Consider the following 6,794-nt stretch of genomic DNA (forward strand, 5'->3'; position numbering starts at 1 on the left):
ATGTTACCTGTAACCCCATACGTCACACCCCAGTGACCGGCGTTAAAGTGCCCGCACACAATTCCCCATAACCAAACACACAGGTGAATTATGTACATCATACATCATAGCATTGTCCGCTACAGACCTCCCCCCAGAATTCACCATAATTGAGAACAGTCACCATTGCGGGGCCCGGATCACCCGTCCAAAACGGCTCCGTAAAACCGGAGCAGGGACTGAAAGCTCAACAGGGGTCTGCTTATGAGGGACAGCAGGTGTTTTTTTAGAGGCTTTGCGGTGGCGTGGGGGCATAGCTGGAGGGCCGAGCCAACCCCACAGGCTGGTCCAGATCCACGTGAGCTGGCTTAAGTCTGTCCACTGAGATGTAATCTGGCTTACCCCCGATGTCCACCAGAAAAGCCTTGTCTCCAGCCTCCAGAACCCGAAACGGTCCGTCATAGGGCGGTTGAAATGGCCCTCGGTGGGCGTCATGGCGGATGAACACGTACTCTGCCGTTCGCAGGCAGGGTGGCATATATGACTGGGGTAGCCCATGCTGTGAGGTGGGTACAGGTGCGAAAGCCTTGGCCTTATCCAAAAACTCGGCTCGCTGTTTGAGCGCCGACCAAGGGACCGTGGCGTTGGGGACGAAATCCCCAGGAACCCGTAGCGGCTGTCCGTAGACCAGCTCGGCAGATGACGACCGAAGGTCTTCTTTAGGGGCGGTCCTAAGGCCCAACATGACCCACGGGAGCCTGTCGACCCAATCACTGTCCTTGAGGCTAGCCCGAAGTGCAGCTTTCATAGAACGATGAAACCGCTCACACAACCCGTTGGCCTGTGGGTGATATGCGGTAGTGCGGTGTAGCTTCATCCCCAGGCCTCCGGCAACCGCACTCCAGAGCTCAGACGTGAACTGTGGCCCCCGGTCAGAGGAGACGTCAGATGGAGCACCGAACCGGGCGACCCAAGTGCCAACGAACGCCCGAGCCACCTCAGCAGCCGTGGTAGATGATAGTGGAACGGCCTCCGGCCACCGTGTGGTTCTGTCGACCATTGTGAGGAGGTAGGTGAACCCATAAGAAGGTGGCAAAGGCCCCACCAGGTCCACATTGACATGATCAAACCTCCTTTCCGGCACTGAAAAATGTGCCAGAGGGGCCTTCGTATGTCGATGCACCTTAGAACGCTGGCACATGACACAGGCATCTGCCCACTTCTGAATGTCCTTTCTAAGCCCGTGCCAGACAAACTTAGCTGCCACCAGTTTTTGAGAAGCCTTCCTCCCTGGGTGGGACAGGCCATGAATAGCGTCGAAAACCTGTCGTCTCCACTCAAGGGGCACGACGGGCCGTGGCTGCCCAGTGGACATGTCACATAGGAGTGTGGTCCCGGTGTCGTCGAAGACCACGTCCTCCAACTTAAGCCCTGTGACAGCAGTCCTGAGGGCCTGAGCCTCTTGGTCAGAGGCCTGATCGCCTGCCATGCGGGCGTAGTCGATGCCCAGGTGCACCGCACCGGCGACCGCCCGTGAGAGGCAGTCAGCAACCTGGTTGTCCTTCCCTGCAACATGTTGGATGTCGGTCGTAAACTCAGAGATGAAGGACAGTTGGCGCTGCTGACGGGCAGACCATGGCTCTGAAACCTTCGCCATCGCGAATGTCAACGGCTTGTGGTCCACGAAAGCTGTGAATGGCCTGGCCTCCAACAGAAAACGGAAGTGCCGAACGGCGAGGTAGAGGCCCAGGAGCTCCCGATCGAAGGTGCTGTATTTACGTTCGTTAGGGCGGAGCTGCCGGCTGAAAAAAGCGAGTGGCTGCCAAGCTCCCTTCACCCACTGTTCATGCACCGCCCCGACTGCATAGTCAGAAGCATCCGTGGTTACGGCAATCGGTGCATTTGGCGAGGGATGTGCCAGCATAGTTGCCCTAGCCAAAGCTCTCTTAGTCCCAGTGAAAGCATCGTCCATCTCCACCGACCAGCCGATGATGTGCTTGGCGGTCTTGCCTTTAAGAGCCTCATACAAGGGCCGCATGAACCAGGCTGCTCGGGGAACAAAGCGGTGGTAAAAGTTCACCATGCCTAAAAATTCCTGCAGGGCCTTGATTGTGAGTGGACGTGGAAAATCCACGATAGCGTTCACTTTTGAGGGCAGGGGCACTGCCCCGTCGTTAGTGATGCGGTGTCCAAGGAAATCAATTGACGTCAGTCCGAACTGGCATTTGGCTGGATTGATGATCAGGCCATGCTGGTTAAGCCTTTCAAAGAGAGTTCTTAAATGCGACACATGCTCTGCCATGGAAGCGCTGGCGATAAGAATGTCGTCCAGATAAACGAACAGGAATGGCAGGTCCCTAAGCACGGTGTCCATCAGCCGCTGAAAAGCCTGTGCCGCGTTTTTAAGACCGAACGGCATACGGAGGAACTCAAAAAGGCCGAATGGGGTGATCACTGCTGTTTTCGGGACGTCCTGTGAATGGACAGGAACCTGGTGATAGCCACGAACTAGGTCCACCTTAGAGAACACCAACCTCCCCGCCAGTCGGGCAGAAAAATCCTGAATGTGTGGGATTGGGTAACGGTCAGGGGTCGTAATGTCATTGAGACGGCGGTAATCGCCACATGGACGCCACCCACCACCAGGTTTTGGGACGATATGTAGTGGAGAAGCCCAGGGGCTGTTTGACCGGCGAATAATGCCAAGCCGCTCCATGGTGTCGAACTCCGCCTTAGCAACGTCGAGCTTAGCTGGATCCAGGCGCCGGGCACGAGCATAGACTGGTGGTCCAGTAGTGGCGATGTAATGCTCAACCCCATGCTTAGTGGAGGCTGATGAGAAAGTGGGCTCCGTAAGACTCGGGAACTCAGCTAAGAGGCGGGAAAACACATCAGCAGCAGAAAGAGCACTAGACAGTCTTGTCGTGCCCGTACCACTGAGTGCACATGCGAGGGAACTAAAAGTTTCTGCGTTGATGAGTCGTCGGTTCTTGACGTCCACCAAAAGGCCATTAGCGCAGAGGAAGTCGGCGCCAAGAAGGGGAGTAGACACAGTAGCCGTAATAAACTCCCAGTTAAAACGCTGTCCTCCGAAGCACAGTGGTATTTTCCTCATCCCAAACGTGCGGATGGGGCTGCCATTGGCAGCTTCTAGAATGGGGCCATGTTTATCGCTCTGGATCTCTATCCGTGATGCAGGCAGGACGCTCAGCTGAGCCCCTGTGTCACAGAGGAACCGCCGTCCCGAAACTGTGTCAGTAATGAACAACAAGCTACCTGAACGGCCGACACTCATGGCAGCTATCGAGCGCCGGTCCTGGCGTTTCCCGATGCCTCAAAGTTGCACGGGGGGCGGCACCTCCTAGCTTTGGAGCCATATTGTGCATGGTAGTAACACAGGCCTGTGTCCTGGTGCCGTCGGCCCACAGCGGCCACCTCCACTGTGTCTCCAGGCCACGATGGGTTAACACTGGCTGAACCTCGAATTGTCATGCTGCACCGTTGCACACCAACAGAAAAAAACGTATCTGCCTCTCTAGCCAAAGCACGGCTATCCTTAGTAATGGTATTAGCTAATGCAGCCCGAACCTGTAATGGTAGCTGTTGCAAGAATAGTTCATTAAAAAGAAAACACGGTCTATGATCCCCTAGAAGAGCTAGCATATAGTCCATCAACTCTGAGGGTTTAGCATTGCCGAGGCCGGGCAGAGAGAGTAGCTGGCGGGCACGTTCAGATTCAGTTAAAGTAAAAGTCTCTAGTAAGTACGCCTTTAATGCTCCATATTTATTGTGCTCAGGAGGCTGCTCGAAAATACTCACAACCCTGGCTGCTGTAGAACTCCCGAGAGCAGAGACGACATAGTAGTATTTCGTAATGTCCGTGGTAATTCCTTTAAGCACGAACTGTGCCTCCGTCTGAGCAAACCACACTGTTGGCTGTTTCTCCCAGAACTCAGGCAACTTCATAGCGACAGCGTTCATCGCAGCCGGTGCGTTATCCATAATTGAAAAAACAAAACAATATAATCCTTGGAAAGCGTCCCAAAGCGACGTCAGGGTCACCACTGTAGGAGTTGGAGCGTACAAATGAAATGGAGACTTGGAGCCAGTATAAAGCCGACTGTGTCGGCGTTTATTTAACTGAAGACATAGCGCCCCTAGCAACACCCAACACGTCCTTATATGTTACCTGTAACCCCATACGTCACACCCCAGTGACCGGCGTTAAAGTGCCCGCACACAATTCCCCATAACCAAACACACAGGTGAATTATGTACATCATACATCATAGCATTGTCCGCTACAATAAGATATTATGATATGTGTAGCCTATGTACAGTTATGAATGATACACTGCACAGTATGTACCTATCAAGCTGTGTGGTATTACATAGGTACCACAGCAAAGTAGTTCATCAACGAATATTATATAACAAACGGATATTTATAATATTGTATATAATGTATTTTTTGTATATCACTGTAGACCACGTTGTAGTAGTAGCCAATTGCAGAGTGTATTCATTATTTTGTTTGTTTGAATCCTCACTGTGTTCATGTTGTGCAGTGAACAAACAATTGTTGGGAGAATAAACTGTCTCTTGCCGTGAAATGTGTACATCAAATAAAATGATGTCGGCGATGACTATGCCTGTAATCATTAACGATATAACGAACGGATATTTCTGAGTGGGGCAGTTCCAGATATAGTGAAGACAGACAGGAAAGTAAGGAGAAGAAGGGAGAGAGTATATTGACAATTGATAATAAGATATTGATAATGTATTTCGCTGTCGACCAAAATCGTTTGAAATTACATGCTTGTGCATTGAATGACACTATGTACAGCGCTGTCAATTTTCAAATAATGCAATAGGCTATATATATGAATGTTCAGTTGTGATATGAAGTAGCCAACAATTCTCATGTCGACCATGATAATAATAGGCTACAACAAGGTTGTACATAGATATACGCAGATTCATATTTGGATAGTTGATTTTGGCACCATTGTATAGTAGCCAATTGCAGAGAGTATACATTATTTTGTTTGTTTACTGCACATTATAAATGAAATGATGTGTATTAATTATTTTGTTTGTTTGAATCCTCACTGTGTTCATGTTATAATGTTTAGTGAACGAACAATTGTTGGGTGTTTGCCACAAATCGGAATTCTCTTGCCGTGAAATGTGTACTCAATAAGACATGCGCTCTGCGCTGCGGGCTACATTTGATTATGTAATCATCAACGATTGATTAGTAGGCCATTGTTTATCAAAGATGAATCCTGACAATTGAATGCCATTTGAGATCGAGACTCGGTAGCCTAATAGTGATAATGAGTTCAATCTGTAAACAGTTATCATCTCAATAGGACGGCCAATGAAATGCGTTGTTTTTTTGATTTTGCATTCCTTGTTTCGTGGTAAACTAATCTCTTTCTGATCGTCCCGTTCACAAAAACCTAAGGTGCATAAGTCACGTAATATGGTGAAATAAATGTTCGTTCAGACAATACAACATATATTGAAAAATATGATGATGAATACATGTGGGATGGAGGTACGGGGATGATATGTGGCATGTCCGCTCGCCATCTAAAGCACTTGGTTATAAACATACTAGGCTCTGTTTCTAACAAGTAGGCACAAACAAAATCACTGTATGGGACAACTCGTTTCTAAGTTACAAACTTCTGAGTTACAATCACTTGATGTTGATGGGGGGAGGGTTGATGGCTCTCGATCGTTTCCGATCAATGAACAAAGACATCGGGTTTCCCCCACGGTGTGTTTCTGTTGCGTGTTCACGCTTCTTGCGTGACATCGCCATCCAGCGATTTTTGTGGGTCAGTACACACTCCCCCATTGTGAATAGTGGTCGTGTGATTCCACACCTCGTCGCGCTTTAGTAGGTAAAAAAACGGCGCGCCCCTAGTGTTAAGATGACGATATATATCGATGTTTTTACATTGCGTTGATGTAATCAGATCGTTAGTCAATGAATCGATGCATCGATGTGAATCGATGCATCGATGTGAATCGATGCATCGATGTGAATCGATGTATCGTTACACCCCTACTAACTACAACTAACTACTACTAACTACTACTAACTACTACTACTACTACTAACTACTAACTACTACTAACTACTACTACTGCTACCACTAACTACTACTACTCCTAACTACCACTAACTACAACTAACTACTACTAACTACTACTAACTACTACTACTAACTACTACTACTAACTACTACTACTACTACTACTAACTACTACTACTACTAACTACTACTAACTACTACTAACTACAACTAACTACTACTAACTACTACTAACTACTACTAACTAACTACTACTAACTACTACTAACTACTACTAACTACTACTAACTAACTACTACTAACTACTACTAACTACTACTAACTACAACTAACTACTACTAACTACTACAAAACTACTACTAACTACTACTAACTACTACTAACTAACTACTACTAACTACAACTAACTACTACTAACTACAACTAACTACTACTAAATACAACTAACTACAACTAACTACTACTAACTACAACTAACTACTACTAACTACTACTAACTACTACTAACTAACTACTACTAACTACTACTAACTACTACTACTAACTACTACTAACTACTACTAACTACAACTAACTACTACTAAATACAACTAACTACAACTAACTACTACTAACTACAACTAACTACTACTAACTACTACTAACTACTACTAACTACTACTAACTACTACTAACTAACTACTACTAACTACAACTAACTAC

This window comes from Nansenia antarctica (assembly GCF_963989245.1).
Source record: "Nansenia antarctica genome assembly, contig: SCAFFOLD_182, whole genome shotgun sequence".
Classification (NCBI taxonomy): domain Eukaryota; kingdom Metazoa; phylum Chordata; class Actinopteri; order Argentiniformes; family Microstomatidae; genus Nansenia; species Nansenia antarctica.